Source organism: Caloenas nicobarica, chromosome 5 (assembly GCF_036013445.1).
Source record: "Caloenas nicobarica isolate bCalNic1 chromosome 5, bCalNic1.hap1, whole genome shotgun sequence".
In the NCBI taxonomy this organism is placed as follows: domain Eukaryota; kingdom Metazoa; phylum Chordata; class Aves; order Columbiformes; family Columbidae; genus Caloenas; species Caloenas nicobarica.
Genome location: NC_088249.1, coordinates 63,114,920 through 63,136,384, shown reverse-complemented (window position 1 = coordinate 63,136,384; position 21,465 = coordinate 63,114,920).

Genomic DNA, 21,465 nt, shown 5'->3' with positions numbered 1-21,465 from the left:
TTTTAACTAAGAATTTAGAAGAGCAAGCCTGCTGTTGTCCTGATGCAACCTACAAAACATTACTTTCTATTTATAGGAGCTGACATAAGATACTCCAAGATAACTTTCTTATTTATTTTCCAACGATTAAAGTAATCATAGTGCATTCTCACAAGACTCTGCAATTCTAGCTAGGCACCTGATACTTTTCACCTATTTACCATCCATCTACTGGGGGGGGGGGAAAAAAAGCTGTGCCACAATAATTATCTATCCATTGATATGTATGGTATGTTCTAATTGGTATATTCTTCAGATGTAAAAAGTTGTATATGCTTGAAATGCAACTCATTCTTATGTAGACCATTTTTTTCCTTGCTTCCACATGAGTAGCTGTATTAATGAAACTTGGCTTATTAGAATTGATGCTGTTTAGGAAACTGAACTTCTTTTGCATGTAACTACGAAGACTTTTTTCAAAAAAGCTGGACATCTGTGGCTGTGGTCTCAATTGAAAACAAAACAAAATAGAGGCCTTTAAAATATCATAATACTTTTCTAACAGTGACTTAGATTCTTGTGGACTTAAGGAACGTGTGATAGTTTTTGTACAGACACGTATGCACAAGTCTCATCAAGATGTGTGAGCTGATTAGACAAATGTGGAAGTAGGACAAAATTAACCTATTTAATGAACTGCAATTTAATCTCATTAAGAGCAACTGCTGAAAGCCTGAGCATCAAGTCGGTGTGAGGCAATGATAATGATGGGGAGTAATAGTTTGAACTGGTAAAGTAAATCCTCCTGGAGAAAACAAGAAAAGAGACTTCAGTGGGCGGTAACCAAGGTACAGTAAAGAAATACATGATGGAAGGAGACAGTCCAGTACCAGTGGTATAAGGCATTGTTCTTGGAGCATTATGTGTTGTGTTAATTTGACTGCAGGAGTGTGAAAGATGATAATTTTGTGAGCAACAGAGAGGAGATGGGTTTAGCTGGTGAGCTGGAACTACAACAGCAACTGGTGTAAATAAGTGGTTTCCTTTTCTACAATGTGTGTCTCACACTTGCAGTTCTAGTCTGTATTAAATTAGTAGATGTATTGAGATAGCAATTCTGCTTGATCTTAGCTCTTCATTTTGAGAAGTTGTAATTAATCTGAAGAGCCTTCAGCTGTATCTGCAAGCTGAGAAAATATGTACTAGTTCACTTGGGAATTTAATCTGACTCAGCTGCCTCACTGTCTAGAATTCTTTCTCTTCTCAGTTTTCACCTTTAAAAGTAGAAAATAGTTTATTCATTCTATGGTTTCTGTTATGATAAGTAGGACTCTGAAGAGAGTTCTGCCTAACAATGGCAATAATGGACTTAGCTAATAAGCAGCTCATCGCAAAAATTATCTTTCCTTTAAAATCACTTCAGAGGAGCACTTTGGAACAGCTAAACACATAAACCTCTCTTACACTGACTCTCATTGAATTGGTGTGTGCTGTAGTAATCCTTTCGTTATATATAGATTAAATCAATGGGGCTTTCTCTACTCTCAGTGGTATGAATTCATCCCACTTTGTCTTATATTGGTCTTGTTTAATACTATATACAGAATGCTGTCCTGGGGTTCTGTCTAGTGGGGTATTGTCTTGCCCATCACATTGCGTTAACTGTCATAGTTTAAACAAATTCATATGTGATGTATTCATTTTCTGTAGTTCATGTGGTAAAGTGTCTATGCCTGTGACAGAGGATCTGTTAACAGAGCAGTTCCCATTTTCAATTCATTTTGGGGCAGTATGAATGATGTTTATAGTCAGATCAACATAAGGTCAAATTAAAACACCATTGAAAACTTCAGAATTGTTTAAGCAATTTAAGTGTTCTTCCATTGGACATCTTGAAGTTCTAGCATGTTTGAGACATTTTCTCCAGTCAAAATTTTGTACTTGTACACATGCATTATATAAATCTCTGCATCATGTCGTAGATGCAGAAGAAGGAAAAACAAGAGTATTTCCTTGTTCAAAAAAACCAACCAAACAAAAAAAAGCCCAAACAAGAAAAAAAAACCTAAAAAACCACCCAAAAAAACAAACAAAAAAATGAAATGTTATGTCCAAGAAAACCATCTCTGTGTTCAGCAGACTGGTTTCGAATCATACAGTATGGCTAGTGTCTGGTTCCAGGTGCTACCATGTCATCTAGCTCTTACTGACAGATGGTTATCCATCAATTCCTGAAATGTTGTTTTGTTGCTGTACTTGGCAATGGAATGTGGAAAAGGTGAAAAACTATCTTGTGTTTAGACTCAGTCTGTGAGTTTCACTAGCTCTTCTTTGTTTTAGTCTGTCCTTAACCCTCTGTGAGTCCTGACACCCAGACTTGAAGATTTTAGGGGTATTTGTACTTTTTTTTTTTTTTGGGGGGGGGTAGGGGGCTTAAGTGAGATCTAAGTCTTACTTCATCCTAAACAAAGTGTTTAGTTTCACGCTTCCAGTTATGTTTTCTCTCAGCGCAGCTTCATTTCATTGTTTGCAGTTTGGTTTCTGTCCGGTTGCATTGAAAGAAGCAGAGTTTCTCATTACGTTTCCATCCTTGGTCGTTCCTATTTTCTTTTTTTCGGGTTGAAAACACATAAATACCAAATCAGCTGCTCTCTTGACAGGCAGTGTAACTACTGAATGAGCAGGTAAGAGATGAGTGTTTCATCCTCTCACCACACCTGAGAAGGAAGACCTTAGGTCTTAAGTGAAAGATCAACTTAAGCACTTCAGTGCAAGTTCAAGGCAGTGAGTATTGGACTCAACAGGCAGTCTGGACTCAAGCATGTCTTCCATAAACTTAAAGTACTTTGCTCTCCAAGCATTTTTGTTGTTCCCTTCTGAGTGTTCCCCTTCTGTACTAACGCACAGGCTACTCATGGTTATTACTCACAACTGGGTGCTGTAGGATACACCATGTTTTGTTTGGGTCATGGTATCAGAATGGTGAAAAATGAGACATTTTGCTTGGAACAAGAGCTAAGCTTGGTGGGTTTGAACTTAATCATTTTACTTACAGATGCTTCTGCTTGGTGGGGTGGGTGGGAGTCAACAAGTCTGCCTGCAATGCAGTCACTGACTTAAGCTTGACTTTGTTAGCCCTTTCTGCAATAACTTTAAGGATTAGAATAATTGGCACAATGTTTTCAAGTCTCACTTTGTAAGGAAAACAAATTTATCTCTGAGTGTGTGATGCTTAGATGTGAATTTGAAAGTTTTATTAATATATCAGGCAAACTGTAATTCTCTATTTTGTATATACTTCAGTGCACACTGATAAGAGTGCTGGAGAGCCTGGAGAAATGGTTAAGATTAATGAAAAATATAGCATTTCTTCCATCAAGTATTGATGCTACAGTGGAGGAGAGAAACTATAAAATAGACTGTGAGACATAAAGACAACCGAAGATTGAAATTTTCTTCCTTAGTGTTGCAAAGGCAACAAAGGACTTTTAGTTTTGTTAACTGTGATTGCATCTATACTGCCCAGATATGTCCAGGATAAAATACTAAATACTAATACTTGCTGTATCTTGTTTACTTGATGATGACTATGTTTTTGTCAGTTGATAGAACGGAGAAAAGTTATTGACAAATACTTCCTAAGAACTAGCTGTCTTCCAATGATAAGTGTATTGTGTGGAGTGGTTGTAGATAATGAACATGCAGACTGCCAAATGACTCTTGCAGTAATGACTCCATGTTTCAGATTGGAAAGCTATTTTTTTAAAATCTTTATTTTTCTCCCAATCAACCCTATGCATAAAATGGTTAATGTTAGCACTGGGGCCTCGGTTGAGTTTAGATTGTATTTCCAGTGTTATGGGCTTTACAGCAGTTGTGGTGCAATTTGTCTTCAAAATATTTCACTGTGCTTCTTACTTTCTGTCTTTTAGTCTGGCCCAATGTGTTTCAGGGGAATTGTACTTCAGTTGCTTGGGGACTAATGAAGCATAAGCAACACAATTGTGGATGCAACTCCTCTCGCTCTCTCACTTTGGATGTTTCTATAAGTGCTGGTTATATAAAGACACTGTGTGCTGTACCTCCCTCTTGGCAGACTTGTCTTGCTCTTCCCTCTCTTTTACTAGTCTGTTCCTTTCTCCTTTTTAATCTTTATCCCCTATTCTATTTGTTTTTCCAAATTTTAAATAAATCAAGGAAGTCCACTTTCTGGGGGGAGAAGAAAAGTCAAATGTTAATATGCAAATTATAAATCTATGTCCAAACAACAAAATTGCTCTATTTTTTTACTCACTATTGTAACAGAAGGAAAGCTACCAAGTTTCACTTCTCTTAGAGGAAAGCAATTTATCCTTTTTCGATAATTTTTCATCAAGTCAGTGCTGTATCTGAAGAGCTATAAACTGGCTAAAAATGTTCTCACTAGTCAATCAATTGTTAGGTAAATGATAACACTTTTTATCTATTAAGTGTCTAAAGGTAATTTCTGTTACCAGGTTTGATCCCATTGATTCTGCCCTCATTAAAAACAAAACCACAAAATGGAAACTGCAGCTCTCAGCAGGGTCAAAGGATTGTTAAGGTGATTTGAGCTCTATAATATTGGCTGTTGGAAAAAATGTTGTGGGCAGGTGGTTTTAACACATTCTTTTAGTCTTTATATTATGTTTCTTCCCCCTACTGCATATGAATTTTTCTTAATGTTAATTTTATAACCCAGATACTTGTTACCCAGCTGATTACTGCCCAGTATTTCTCACTTTACCTTTTGCTGGGGGGTTGCTTTGTTCCTTTTCTATGAGGCATGATAGTCTTTTTCCATTTCCTGAATATTATTTTCTATTCTCTTGGTTTCTCTGTTGCACATGCAGTTCATGATAATGCCCTGTAATTAGCAGCTATTCACCTAATCAATTAGACCTTTGCTTTAATGCATAAACTCATGTGAAAGTTTATAAACAGTGACAACATCATCAAAACAACTCTCTTCAAAATTAACACTCCAGTACCTAATTCTCATAACCATACCATAGAGGAGGAAAAAAGTATTTAAACACTATGTTCAAAACCTGTAGGACCTCTGACACTGCTAGCTTGCTTTTTTCAGAATGCTTCCAAACATAATTTCTGTTCTAGCCAGGAGCTCTAATGCAAGTATAGTTAGTGTACAGTGGTGTAATTCCTCAGCATTTTTGAAGCTAGCTGGAATTTTTTGTAAGGGAGAACTTCAAGATTTCATTTTTAAACCCAATACGTACTAATACTGTGTATATGCAGCAGTGAGTCCAGGCAGATATTCCAGATCAATTGCTTCCCAAAGGTATTTAAAATTTAACAGGTGTTCAGGAGTATGTTGATATTTGCTGTATTTTTTTCCCACTGTTGGTGTTTGTCTTCAGTCCAGTGCCTCCCTAGACAGCTTTTGGGGCTTTGGTTGGGCCGAGACAAACTGCACCTGGAGACATTGCTGGTCCTCTGATAGGTCTTTTGAAATGGTGATTCACATTGAAATTGTAAATGATTCCCAGTCATTATCTGGTTGAGATGTATCACTAGCTAATAATGCACACTCCCTTGGGAGGGAGACCCATGAATTGCTCAACTAGTTGTGTCTACCCTCTGAACCTCTTCTATAAGATCCTGGTTTGTTTTTCTGTAACAACTATAAATCTCAAGGCTTTACCCTTTTGTGTTTTGATGCAGAGTGGCTCATGAACTTGAAGGGAAAAAAAAACCCACACACATTAAACCTTAGTTTGGATTCTAATTTACTTATAGTAAAGGCACTCTTGTGCTCTATGAGTTGAACTCTTATGATTAAGTTTGAATATTTTATACTGCTAAGCACCTTTAGCTTTCATTGTGTTTGATAATAAAGTAATTTCAGCCAAGAGGTACTATCAGTCTTAGTCATGGTAAATTGATTTTACTTTTTGTCAAGCACATTCAAATGACTCGACATCAATTTTCTGATTTAGTATAAACATTCACAAAGCAGTTGATACTTTTTGAGACTTCTAGGTTTTTGCATGGGCTTGCTTTCTATGACTTTTTTTAAACTTTCTTCCCACATGTGCAAACATTTCTCATCTGTGAATGACCTATGGGAAATAGTGAAAAGTACTTTTTTTTTTTAAACAAGAAAAGCCTACCTTGCTATCTTGAACCTCTGTTTTCCAATGCTGCTGTTCACTTACTGCCATCCTCCGATGGCATAATATACGCTTGCTACTGATGTAATCTGTCATCTTTCATTAGATTGTTCATGTTTGTGCTCATGTAATAAATGGTTTGGTGTTGTCGGTGAGTTGTCTCTTTCCTGACTTCTGTTTTTTACTTGTTAAAATTTTGTTGCTCATGAAGATTTTGTTGAATTCTTCAGCACTGGGAAAGTTTGTGCAAAATTAACATACTAATCATGCGTGTTTGCCAGAGTCAGGTCAAGAGCCAAGGCTATAGTTATGCTGTTCCCTGGGCAGAGGGGATTTGGTGTTTGGGGCAGTATGAGGCATCATTGCTCAACATCCCTAAAGGATTGTGCTCAAACCTGGACTTGACTCTATGCATGGAGCATAAAACTCCGTGCTTGTGTCATCTCCCAGTATTCATTGTATTATGCCTGTATTTTCTGGAAGATATTTTCTGTTCTGTCCAAACCCTTGGCAAGACTAGGCACTCAAACTTTCATTTGAAACATAAAGACTGTGTAAATATTTAAATTTAATTAGCAAAACATATTGTGTTTATTCCTTCTTTCATTCTTGAAAATATTCTGTTGGAAATTTGAATCTTTTCTCTTAATAAACCTGATTTTATTTTGCTGATGGAACTCATGAAAGGGATTGACATATTTGCCTTCTTGGTATATCTTGAAACATTCTTATTTCAGAATACCCAGCTATTTACTGGGGTTTGAACCTACATGTTGAAATGCTCAGGAAGTACCTATGTAGAATCCAACTTATTCAGACACGCGGTTGAGATGTGAGAAGTGTCTTAATTCTGCCTTCAAGTCAAAAGATCACAATGGCTGTTAAGGCATTTATCCAAGTCAGAAACTCAATAGCATTGTACCCAGGAGTTATTCGCTTCTTAAATGTGGGAATCTAGGAATGGAGCTTTTTAGATCCCTTCTTTGTTAGTCTGGGACTCCAGAACTTCCTACCTATAATAACTGGGGAAACTGGATTCTCTGTCTCTACGCAAACCAGCAGCATGCTCCAACTCTCTTTACTTTTTTTTTAAAAAAATGTCATCATGCTTGAATCACATTTGCTCTCTCAACTGTACATGCCAGTTCAGATTCTGAGCGAAAAACAAAAAAAGGCAAATAGAACTTTAAGATGTTGTTGCCTTTTTCACATGGTTAAAACTATTTGGCAAATGCAACATGAATCCACTAATAGCTTTGGCTGCTTTAGAAATGTCTTTTTACCTCCAGTGAATAAATAGTTTGCCAAATGTTTATTCCCATTGTACTTCTGATATTTTATTGATTTTAATAATTCATAAAGTGCTACAGTAAAAATAGAGTAGGCACAATCTGTTTTGTGTTGGCTGGTTGGTGATTTTTTTGTTGTGGTGTGTATGGTGTTGGGTTTTTCTGGTGCTTTGTTTTGTTTTTCTCAGTACCAGAAATAAAAGAAAGGAGTGGACGAGGGAAGGCAACATAGCTTATAGGAAATTGTTTAGGGTAAGTGGAAATGAGCTGACATGTGGTTCTTATACATCAACTGATGTTACAGATATACCCTGATGTGTTTGGTTTTTTTCCTGGATATATATTGATAGAAACCTGTCTGAAGTTACTTCTGTTTTACTTTTGGCCCAAATACCTACAGGTCAGACAGGGCAAGGAGTTTGCGTCACTGTTGATTCTTCATAAGGTTCCAGACAAAATTATGAGTGAATGCTGATCAGGAGCTCAGTGCTGCTCAGGTGCTAAGGAAGAGTCAGACAACAAATATTTTGTGTCAAATAATCTTGTAGGAGAATGGTGAAAGAAACAAAAGGAGTAGAACTTTCCCAAGATCAGGTCTGTGGGGGTTTGAAAAAGTAGTATTCAGGCTACACAACATTTTTCTGCATTATTTCATTGATGCTTGCATAATAATACCCGGGGAGGGGAGTAAATAATGGAAGTGTTGAAGATCTAGTGAAAGAATAGCTCCCCATCTTGACTTTTATAATTTACTGCAGGATGTTGTGTGCTAATTTAAAAAAAAAAAAAAAGGTTGTCACCAGGTTATCTTTTCTGGGTGCTTGCACTGCTATGGAGGAAAACTGCAGAAATCTGACTGCAATCTCAGTTTCTCACTAGAACCCATTTCTAAAACTTCTTGACTCAATTTAAAATTTCATTTGTCTGTGCAAAACAAGCGTAAAGAGCAACAGGTTATGCTTCAGGAAAGGGTTGCAGATCAAAGAACAGCCTGAAATAGAAAGTATCGACATTCTTTTAGACAAAATGCATGCTAACACCCATGTAGTGGATAGAGTGAAAACTGTCTGATTCTGCCAGCCACAGTCGTCTTACCTGAAATCCCATCTAAAGTCCTCTGCCTTCTAATGACCTTTAAAAGAAGAAGAAGAAAACAAACAAACACAACTATACACAAAAAAAACCCAAACCCAAACAAACCCCCAAAACAACAACAACAAAACCTCCCCTAAAACCCCACCAAAGCTGTAAGAAAGCTAATAAGAAACTCTAGGCAAATATTAGCTATGGAACAGTGGGATGACAGCTTGCTTGAAAAGCAAATAAAAAGCTGATTTCAAAAAATGCTGGTGGAAGTGTGAAATCACTGTAGGACTAATTCTAAGATCACTTAAATCAGTGGGAGCTACACTTTTTTACTAGAAACAAGACTGAGTCTTCAGCAATTTCAGTGAAAAGAGTTTAATCCTATCTTACATAATTCTATTGTGAAATTCATGTTTTGTTCTCTAAGAAAATAGATGTAGTCGTCTGTATACGGGCCTTCGAATGTTATTCCTAATTATCTTGCTACAGTAATTGAAGTTTTAAAGGGAGGATTTTCAACAGGCTTCTGAGAATATTGGATAGGTGTTTAAACTGCAGAAGTGATTTAAGATTTGAATTGTAATAGCATCTGCTAGTTTCTTCAGTGCATAAAAGTCAAGGCACAAATGAATAGTTGATTGCATGTTGACTGTTGCACTAAGTATAGAAATTGAGTAATGCACAAATGGATGCTTGCCTACAGAGGTAACAATAAAATGAACTATAAAATCACTTTCAATATTGCTTTTATATAATGGAAGTTATAAGTTGTTGGTGGTTGTGATATAAAAATCTTAAATGTTGCAGAGAAACAGTTCAACAAGCTTTATTGAAGTACTACTTAATGTTTCATTTTTCTTGTCGATAATGGAGAATAAAAAAGAAAAAGAAGTTTTCTCTTAACCTGATGTAGTCAAGTACTGTACCTCAGAGGAGGAAGGCACAGGCCAGGATGCTGAACCTGATGGCTACAAGACTAAGCATATGTGTGAAAACTGAGCATGTTGTTCTCAGTATCTGTGCAACGGGCAAAATCCAGAGAATCCTGACTTTAAGCAATCTTTTAAGAAATGAAACTGCTGCATTTATTTCTGGCTTTTATTACTATTGCTAATACTAGGCACTTTTTCATTTTTAAAATAATTTTGAGGAGGATTAATTTGACAGAAAGATACAAAGATACTCTAAATAACAAGAAAATATATTAAACTAGTTGTAAATGAGAGTCTACACTGAAAGTGCATGATGGGACAAGCCTATTAGAACTGCTGACAGTACCAATTTTACTTCCTTGTCTTCATTCAGATGAAGACTGATATTGCCTGCTGCAGTATTCTCCCTCCTCTCCCTTCAACTTCTGAATGCTTTCTTTTTTCTGCCTATTTCCTTACCCCTTTGAACAATTCATCTTGATCTTGTTAACTCTTACTTGCAGACTCATTCTTCTGCCACTGGTACCAGCAATGTAATCGCATTGAATTAAAAAAAATCTGCATACTGTCCTCTAGAGCTTCATTCATTGCACAGATATTTGTAGAAGTCAGCATCCAATATTCGAACCAGATTTTCAAAACTGTTCATGCTCCCATCTGGGCACCTAACCTCTTCACTTAGACTTTTATCTGGCAATCACAGTCTAGTGATAACTGCTGCACATCTTACACTTGTGAAAATTTGCTTCTTAATTTCAGGTGGAGCAAAATGAAAAAACCACTCATAATTCACATGTTACTTTTGCATCATTTAGGGTTCTTACTTCTCTGAAGTTCAAAAGCAAAGCTGTAGTTTGGTTGCTGCATTTGTGTCTTGACAGTGTTTCTGCTCATCTGTTACACACTATACCTGGAAAAGCAGTTGCATGTTGCTGTTGTGATAAACCAGTATCATCTGTCCCTGTGAATTCATTTTAATTTCCTTGTTTTAATATCTGGCATATCTGTATAGAAACACTGTAAGAATCTTGCACCTGAAGGCAGTTATGTGAATTGGGTACTAGTCAGGAACAGAGAGCACTAAGATGAATTTGAAATATGACTATTTGTATATTTTTGTTTTCCTCTAGAGATGCCTGATTTAGGGAAGACTAAAAAGAATTTACTGCAAAAAAACAAAACCATGTTTTTGTGTAACTGTTGGTTTACTTTTTTTTTTACTGTGCGAGGAAGAAATTAATTCGGCAAGTCAAAACCCATTTTTTCTTTTGTAAAGAAATTAAACTGTAGAGACTGTCTTATGGAGAATTATAAGTATTCTAGCAAATATACACACTTGCAAGCATTATGAACTCTATTTCATGCAAAACATATTAGAGCTAATAAAACATACATGAGCACTTCTAAAGCAAACCAGAAAGAAGTCGTCATTTCCGTAAGGCAGAAATCTTCTCTGACTGCAACACAGAATTCCGTTTTAGAAAAAGAGTGTACCTGGGCAGAATGTTTGCAGTGAAGTGTGTGGAAAGCCACCAGGATGAACTAATGTGCCAAAAAAAGCAAGCAGATTTATCTAAGTTCTGCGTTCAATGCTAACATTTGGAACAAGATAAATCTTGCTCTTGGGCCTGTCACTGCTTTTTGGTTCATTTTAGTTATTTATGAGATAATTATGTTCAGCTTTGAGTGTATAAAGCAACAAATTGCTCCCGAGGCTCAAATAACTTTGTTTTGATGCAGTTTAGCAGTCCCATGCATAGAGTGCTTGCGATCTAAGGTCGTACATTTTTTTGTATTGCGCGGTTTTTGACCAAACCATAAAAAAAGTTGTGCAATTATTCACAAACCCCCAGCTAATTTACTCAATTCGTGAACTCCCCCCAAAATAGTGTAACCTTTACCCAGTTCTCTCTATTTACGCGCACCCCACTGCCAAGCCCCCAAAATGGTTAAATGGTTATTGAAAGAAGACTTAAGTATATAATTTCATGAGGAATATGCAACACTAGACCATTGAATTGGGTTTGGGTGTTGAATCCAAGACACTTAATTGCTTTTGTGTATTGAATCTAGAGTGAGAAGTCTAAATTTGGGTTCCTGGAATTTTTTTTTTGTATTCTCTCGTTATTGTTTTCCAAATTAAGGCAAGTAGGAGAAATACCATAGGCTTTGAGGCAGCAGAGAGGGTTAAAGGCACCTTAAAGATAGGTACTTATGGCTTCCAAGAGACCTCCTTTTGACATGGGCCTGTTCTTCTAAGGTTTAGATGTCCCCTGAGACACAGTTGTGTGACCATCTTGAGAGAGACCATTTTAAGACTGAAAATTTATAGTGTCACAAATCCAAAAGAAAATATTTCTAGATAATCTGTAGAATTGGACTCAGTACTCTGGTTAGCTACTACATTCAAGAATGGGGGAAGAGAAGGGAGAGGATATTCACCTCTATGCTGTGCAAAAATTAGAACAGGTTTTGAAGCAAAGAATCATTACACATTTGGAAATGAACAGAAAGTGGGATTAAGTTACAGTCTGGATTTATCAAATGGGAAACAGTGGCTACCTTGAATATTTTTATAACTCCATTGTCATACACAAGAAACACAGTGTTTCAATTCAGGAACATTTGATGCCACTTGTTATAGGAAATTATTGTTCCAAGTAGACATAAAGGGGATTAATAAAAAAGAATAAAGATTTGGTTGGATAGGAAACTAAAACAGGTGAGAGAAATAATCAGTGATATCCTTTGCTACTTAATGCTGGGAATTGGAATGTTTATTAGTGAACTGAGAGTAAGAAATGGGTATGTGTGCATGAAATCTGTGGACAAAATGCACATTGGGAATACTTGTAATGTTGAGGAGGAACTGATTATCTCTCATTTTGTGACTTTGTCACCAGTCTAATAGGAATTGGAATGAAGCTAATAAAAGGATAACTTTCAGCGGCTAATATGAGGGAGCTGTGAAAATCACTAATGTGATTTTAGAGAACATCAAGCAAAGTATTTCTGTCGGAAAGAGGGAAGTATTAGAGCTGCTGTTTGAGTATATGCAGGGTTTGATTTGAAATACTGCGTACAGCCTGGTTAAACTTTTGCAAGATAACTGTTTGAGCACTGAAACTACTGATATAAGCAAAGAGAACAAATATAAAATCAAAGTGCTTGACTATTTTATCTTGGGTTAATAAAATGAAGACTGTTTTGGAACCTAATTAAAAATATGTATAATATAATACTTCTCTCTCCTTAAGCTGAGGAAAACTAGTGCCCTAAGAGTAAATACTCTGAAGGTGTTCATAATGCCATTTAGAAGGTCTTCTAAAATTTCAAGTAGCTGAGTAATATTTCAGATGGATTTGGAGGTGCAATACAAGCTATGTAGAGAAGATGCTAGGTAAGTCAGAGGGTGAGGAGGGAAAGAATAGGTGAACTTCTGGAGCAAATTAAATTTGAATATGATTGCCCATTACCTTCAAAAGGTTGCGAAAGGATCAAGGTGCGCTCACTTGCACCACGTAATTCTATGATTATCTTTTGCCCTGTAGAACCAAGAAAGGCTCCTCCTTTGATATGCAAAATAATATACGGTTCCTCAATTATTATTTCACCCTGCCGTTCTCTGAAAACTGGAAATTGAGTGTCTGCCTATGACACACGGTACTAGACTTGATGGCTTGGGTGGTTCATAACATCCCTGTTTGCTGACACTAACCTGTCAAACTCCGCTTTCTGTTCCCTTGGCTGTGGAGACGAAGATGTAGCTCTGAAACAGAGTTTTCAACAGTAGCAATGATCCTCTTGGGAGGCAACTTAGGTGTCTCAGTTTCAAAAACTGAAACTTCAGTTCCTTAGGCACTGGCTAGGTTTTTGAAGTCTTTCTGTTTCAAGTTGTGATTGCCTTGGAGAGAGTTATCACTGAATGGGGTTAGCTAAGCACATACCAAATGCCTTGGGCAGTTCTCAATAGATATGATACAATTCATAGCAGTTAGGTTTATTTTGATTCTTTCCCTCCCGGGCTATTTGGTATTGTGTTCCTGAAAGCTTTTTCTTTTCTCATGCAAATGAATAACCCTAACTTCAGCACATAATAACTTTTTTTGCTTTATAACCTTTTCTTTCTCTATAGCTCTTTGTCTCTGTCATGAAAAATGTTCTGTTCCCTTCACTAACATTGACAATGAGGATCCACGCTATTTGTAGGTGTCTTTCTGCTCCTGAAATGCTTACCTTTTTCTCTTATTTTCTGAAGATTTGTATGTCATTTAAAACTGATATTGTATATCCTTTGCTTAATAAAGACCACGGGTACACCGAACTTCTAAATCTGTGTGTCGTATTGTTTGATTTTGCTTGTCCCCAAGGCATCTCTTCTTCTGAGATTAGATAATTTATCTCCCTTATGAGAGCAAAAAGCCTTGTATGAAAAGGAGCAATCAAGATGGTGATTTATTGATAAGAGCACACCCTCAGTTGTGAGTTCAATTTTCCTCTGTGATTCATTTTTAATATCCCTTAATATCCTATTGAATATGAGGAAGAATGGAGGAATCTGGCCTTATTTTTGCAGCATAGGATCAAAGAAAGGGAAGCTCATCAAAACTATAGAAACTATAATATTAATACAAGGACAAAGTAAGTTGTTTTTTTGACCAGACACTAGAATATATCAGTGCCTGGTAGTAGGGTGGTGTTGAAAATGCACTTTTAAACTTGGATCTGTAAGTGTTACAAAGAACCAACTTTGAAAATAAATTTGCTGTAAAACTAGTGTAAATTTTGGCTCAAGCATTTCTGGAAAGCAGGTCTTGATTTAAGCATTTATTTTATCAGTTATCTAGGACACGTTTAATTTGGAAACAACTTTTGTCTTACAGTGGCTTTTGAAAACAGAAATCCACAGCGTATGAGAAAACAAATTCTTGACATACTGCTTCACCTATCCTTTTTCAAAATTAGTTCGATTGTATCTAAACTTGATAGCTGTTATACCAAACCAAATGCTTGAATTACTCTGTTAGAAGTCTTTTCCTTAGAATTTCAGTGGGATTTAAATCTCATCAGACTTAACTCTGAAGATTTAAAATATTAAAACTACTAAAGATGACCTTGAACTGTTTTCACCCTTGCTGGAACAGCCTAGACTTTAAGTGACACCTCTGGAAGAAAAATTACACTGGTCACGTACAACACAGAGGTGTTTTTATTGGTCATGTGTGGAAAAAAGCTCTGAATGTATGTACATACAGTAATATTTGCCAGGGCTAAACTTCAAACTTAATCACAACAGATTGAGTCTTAAATCATAAAACTCTGGCCAAAAGACTTGTTAGAACGATCATTTTCTGTTGATATCAACCAGCTAATTTTGTGGATATATGAAGATAGATCTCTGCCTTTTACTTTAGACAAGGTGTGGTACCACATGGAGTTAATTAACCATTGAGCCCTTTTTCTGAAGGAGAACCTGCTGTTGAGGGAACTGGTGCACCATTTGTTTTGCATACTCTCATTTACAGGAGGATATCAACAGCAGAGGCAGCTAGAGTAATGAAGTATGAGAGAAAGGGACAAGAAAGACAAGATCGTTGGCACTGCAATAGCTTGCTCAATACACAGGCTATGAAAAAAAGCCTAATGTAGAATTGCTACTTCTACACATTGGGACTTGTGAGAATGTCCCCGAAATGCCAGACCAAATTCTGACACTTACTTTTGGCTGGTGCCAAGTGTTCCATGGAGGGGCAACTATGACCATTTAGGTAAAATCACACGGTTTCTTCCCCCATCCCCTTCGTGTTGCCCAAAAGGATGCAGACACATGTACTGTAGGTTTTGCTGTTACTAGCAGATAAAGCCACGTGGTGTGTGTTTTTCATATACTTACGAAAAACTTGTTTTCTTTCAGGGTAAATTTCTCTCTGATCACTTTGATTTCCTCTCAGTTTAGCAACAAGCATACGCTACCATGAAGCGAGTCAGACACCTAGTGTCTAGTTCAAATTAATTCACTGAGCCTATAATTCAAACACTAAACAATGCTCACAGTTGTTGCTCGGCACTGAGGAAATACTGTCCGTCTAAAAGATCTTGCATGTGAATTTTTAAATGATTAAAAATGATTTCTAGTATTCTGACAGTAAATACGTATCTGAATCTTCCAAGGATATACTGAATTACAATTAAAGTTGCAGGACTGTTAGTGCTTTGAGTAATATTTACTGTAAATGTCTGTAAGGAAAATTACTGCTTTATCATGTGATATCTTGGGTTTTAGAAGTAATTGATCATTGAAGGTTTAAGGATTTTGCTTAATTTCCTGTTGCCTAGGGAGTATTTAATAACATATTTCTACATGTCAAATTGCTTAACAGGCGATCTTTCTAGAATTTTTAAAATTAATCTAAGCAGATGTATCTTTTGTCTCAAATACAGCATCTTGCTGTATCAATTAGCATGAGGAAGTATTTTTCTACTATAAATGAGATTATATAAATAATATTATACTTGATGCTCTGCTTTGCTTCTAAGGAGGTCACTTACTGAATCAAAAGAAAATTCTTGTGTACAGTTTAAATAAAACTCAGGTGAAGTTTTGTGCCACTTTATGATGACAGTTGTTTTCATGAAAGAAAAACACTTCAGGTAAAAATTTATCCTGTTTCACTGGGACTTTTTTTATACTAGCCAAGCTTCCAGTCTTTTGAGACGCATGTATAGGTCTCCTAACACAGATATGGTTATTCTAACAAAACATCTCCTGCCCAGAATGGTTTAAATGCCATGGTTTAAATTGGTAGAAAACTTGCAATTCATGAAAACCCTGTTGTTTATCCTTAAAGCTTTTGTCCATCTTTGTACATCTGAATAAAGGTGAATCCAGATGACTGATTTGATCCTTCTATCTTGAAATTTCTGTGAAATGCAAACAACTAGAACTTTTCCATATTTAACCAAGTCTTAGTTTCATTGTCAGTATGTTCTGAACTGTGACAGATTCATCTTGGTGAACCTGCCCCGCATTTACATTTGTCTGTAAATAACCGAATTGCTCTAGAATTATGAAATTGCTAGAGAGGTTGGGTTATATAGGGGTTAGTCTGACACTAGTGTGAGTGAGGTTTGAACTACCACAGAGGTATCTTGAAACCCCAAAAACTCTCACTGTGTACATCAACATATTTAATAGTATTTAAATTTCAAAATCTACAATTAAATTTTTAGCTGAATTTAATAGTTACAATAATGCATTGAGATTAAACTTTATTTAATTGGAGTCTATGTGAAGTAACTCATTAACAGAAAAAAACATGTGAAGCCTCTAAGGGCGGAGTCTGCGAAGCATCGTAGGGGAAATTGGAGAGAACTAATTGCCTTGAAACCAAGACGTGTTTTCGTCTTGGACTTTGCCTCTGGTTTCCTCAGGGTTAATTGTTTTTTCTGTTTCATTTCTCCATCTCTAAGTAAGGGTGATTGCAGGTATATGGAGAAAGCTGTTGTAACATGTCATAAACTTCAAAAACCATCTGGTGAGATGATTAGAGGATGACTGGAAGAGGAACTATCTTCCTTAATTGGGCAAGACCTTTTGCCTTTCCTCTTGGTTTTCAGCCTTTACTTAAGGGCACAAGCAACATTTTATTGGTGGAAATGGCACATCGCTTTAGCCGCATTGAGATTTTGTTATATGTTATCAAATGCAAATGCTCTTTATGCCTAACAAAGCAGAAGACTTCCAGTGCATTAGGGAAACAGTCTCTTATCTATGTAAGTATCTGATATCACAATAAATTCACCCATGTATTCGGGGAGACCTGGTTGATTCTGGGCTGCCTTTCTCATATTCCTGGTTTTTGGGAATGTTTATTCAGATAGCGCTGGAAAATACTTATCAGACAGATATTGCTGGTGTAAAAGAGGTGGCTCTGTGCATACATTCAGCTTTCTAGTGTCAAGAGGTCTTAAGTATGGTGCCTTCTCGCCTATCTGGGGAAAAAATATTAATGGAACTTATTTCTTCTGAATAAAATAATGGTATGGAATGGTTACTTTCTTACTGGTAATTCTGTAATGTCAAGTACCTAACGTTAAATCACACTTTAACAAACTTCTAATCCATTTTGCTGAATGAATTCAGCACATAAAAAATAAAAATGAAATACAACTTGGAAAGTATGGATGTTACTTCAGGGACAAAAATAAATGGCAGTAGTAGACTCCTAAGCCAAAATAGATGTCCTAAAGACTTGGGAATAGAAGCTATGTTTCTTTGCACTGTAATGGCAGAGCCTGTTCTGGGTTGATTTTCTGTGTGTATATATTTTGGGAAGATTTCTATATAGAAAAGTTAGATTAAATTATCTTTAGATAATGTATTCATGCAACTAGGAAGTCTGAAAATTAAACAGCTTATAGATTTTTTGGACTGCAGATCATTAAATCTGCCTCTGTTAACTGAATTTTCCAAATTATTTTCCTGTTTCACTTGGTGAAGTTTGAAGATGGAGTGTGCTGTCTGGTTACCTAATTGTTTTGTTTGTTCTTCCCCTGAGGGAATGATTGTCACTATGTATTTTATGGAATCCTGCAGGTAACATTAAAAAATGGAACAATTTGAAGTAAATTCTAAAGGGAATTTTAAATTGTTATGGGACATTAATTCAAAACTAAAAATTATTTCCTCCCAACGACACTAAATAAGAAAATGAAAAGTATAAAACTATATTTTCAAGATTGATTATTCAATATTGCTGGAAAAGCTGTTTGCAAAGCATACTCAAGTGTGTTAATGTATCAGCAAAATGTAGCCAAAATTGCCTCACTTTTTTACCAGCTCAAAAATGATAGAGATTTTATAGTAAAATAATCAAATTCCAGAGGTACCTGCATTGATTTAGCAGACAGTCTGATGTGTTCTTGGGTTGCTTGTAGAAGATAGACAGCATTTTCTTCCCTACCTCTTTGTATAATATGAATAACTGCTTCTGTTGAAACTTAAATGGGTAAATCTTCAATTAATATAAAAGACACTGTCAAAAATGTGCTAAAGTATGAATGTTTTTTGCTATTTAAAAACTGTCTCAGTTCATTACAGCATAATGTCTTTATGGTCTCTCTATTAGGTAAGACAGGGATTCTTCGTATCTTGTGTTTGAATCAAATAACTTCTGTATGAGTTGAAGCTGTGTTCAGTATGGGTTTGTTTACTTGCTTGAAGAATAATACCAATGTTTGTTAAGTCACAGATGTTCAGATGTGCCTTGGGTTTGGTTATAGAAACCTGGTGTTTTGCTGCAGAGCAAGGAGATCCTACACTTTTACATAGTAAACAATTATTACGATAGCCTCTCTAAGCCAATATATGCTAATTAGGCTTGGAGAGTAAAGTAAATCGATGTGATAGGTAGACTTTTATGTGTGAAAGAAGTAAATAGCTTTTGACCTGCACTTTTCTGAAAGTGTCACTGCTTTACTAAGAAAGGATAAACACTCAAATTACTATTGGAGCCATCCTGGCTAGTTGGATGTTCAGGAAAATCCTCATTTAGATAGCCAACCAGTAACAGCTGGCTATGTCAACTGCTATGAAAAAAAAAATACAACCCTGGAAAAATTCTTGCATAACCTTTGCTACACACGAAATCTTGTATAGTGTGTGGGGAACCTATTCACATAAAGCTAAGATACTTCATAAGGTCTGGTTATGTTCACCCTGGGTTACACAGTTTCTTCAGTAAGAATGTAGGCCAACTATTTCTGTGTCTTCCTTACCTCTTTTCATTCAACTTTCTGCCTCTCTTGAAGTTCTGAGCAAGAGCCCTGGGAAGGAGACAACTAGGCAAAGCCATTTTGGGTCAGCTCTTTATTTTTTCTCTCGTGCAAAGTGAAGGATCCAGAAATTCAATCTGACCTTTGGTGTGGAGGGTCGTCACTGTCTGTGTGACTGAAACTGTTCATGAGGATGATAATACCTAAACTAGGAACAAGGTCTTGGCCTCTTTTATATGTCATCTGTTTAGATTTTCTTGTAGGAGTTCAGGAGTGGTTTTGTGTTGTTGGTTTTATTTTTTTTCTCTTCACAGTTCCGGGTTGTGTAAACAACCACATCTAGGAATGAGACAGAAATGAATTGAACTTATCAATAAATGAAAGTCTCAAAGTTTTTCTCACACCACCTTCTTTCCTGAAATGATGCGGCCAGATCCACTTCTTACCTTTTGAGTGAGTTGAAGCCTCTGCTCTGTTGTCTGTTGACCTTAATCAAGTTTGTCCTCACTGCTAAAGCCTTGGAAATTGCTGTTTGAGTAGAATTTGTGTGCTGAATAGAAATGATATTAGCACTTCTTACAGTATAAACAGTCACTTCTCTTGTATTACAAGAAATAAAAAAACAAACAAACAAAACCACCAAAGCCCAAAACAACAACAACAAAAACCTGAAAATTATGAAAAAGTAGAATCTCAAAGTTGGAAAATTCAGTTTGATATCAGCCTCTTCTATTTTTTCTTTTTGTGAAAAAAAAGAAGTTATAATTGGACTCTATGAAATAAATTTAAATTTTAGTTTGGCATCATAAAAGCTGAATCACTCCATCTTTAAATTTCTTATCTCTGAAAAATGTCAGGAGCATAAATACTTTCAGGTACATTTTACAACGTGCACATATTAACACTTTGGGGACACAGACATATGACATATTTAGAAGCACGAGACAATTGAAAAATCATTTAAAAAGGTACATACGTGTCCAATGACTAGATTTATTAAAAGTAATTATTGTTTACAGAGCAGCTTTATAATAATATGAAATAGTTTAGGCAGCATTTGGAAGAATAGCAGGTTCTGGTGCTTTTGGTTTGGTTCGGTATCAACATATGTGTATTTAGGTACATAAATGAAGTTCTGAAAATGACCAGTGTTCCCATGATACAAAAGTACTGTCCAGGTATCTTACCAAAAGTAACAGTCTTTGATAGAGCAGGGAGGAAGAAACAGAACTCAAAACTGCCTGACAAACAAAAAAAGGTATTAAAACAACAAAATAGCTCAGGTTCTTCGTTTTGACGTCAACTATCTGAGAAGATAAATAAGGACACAGAAAGAAAATGTAGAAATACCAAATGCAACAGGGTTTCAGCTGCTCCCAGGCTGGCTCAGCCTGCACCTTTAGTGTGAGGGAAAGGTCTATAGGCATTTGCTGCCTTTCAGGTCTGCTGACCGCTAATAAAAAGTATGGTTTGTCATATATCAGCACTAGGAAATTGCTTTCCACAGAGCTGGAAATTAAAAACAAATTAGAAGTAATATAATTTACAGTACATTGTCATCTTCTTCATCTTAAAGGATAACCCTTACCCTTCAGCAGAGTTGGTGGGTGTTTCAGGGGTTTTGCATGCTCTACATAATGTGTACGGAGAATAAAAGACTTTGGGGATTGTCCAGATTACCAAGGAACAGTGTTCACTCTTTCTTTTGTCATATGGATAAATGCCTAAAATCAAGGAGGAAAACCTCTTGTACAAATGATGAAACAGTCACAGACTGCTAGAGGCTTAATATGCTCTTGACTGATTTACGTATTTAGAGTTACATGGGAAACTTAGCAGCAGTAATAATGAGATACTTCATTTTTAAATTAAATCACACTGAGATTAATGTCACTGGAGAAAATGAAAACCTTCAGAAAATAACTTGTATAGGAGATAGAATTGCTCATATATCCAGGAAAAGTTACCAGAATAATGTGAAGTTCTTAGGACACTGGATGGAAGGATGATTCTCCCTCTGAACACTCATAATGTTTTGTCATTAGAGGATTAAGATTTTGCTTTCTTTAAAAGTCTTGATATACTGGACTTAAACAAGCAATGACACTATATAAAATAAATCTTTTGCATATTTATCAATAGGGAGGTGCAATTTAAGCTATGGATTTTGTTTGGGTTGTATTGATAGGACTGTTACCTGCTATAAAAGTTCCAACAAATTTAGTGGCTAACATTGTCATTAGGGGGAAGTTT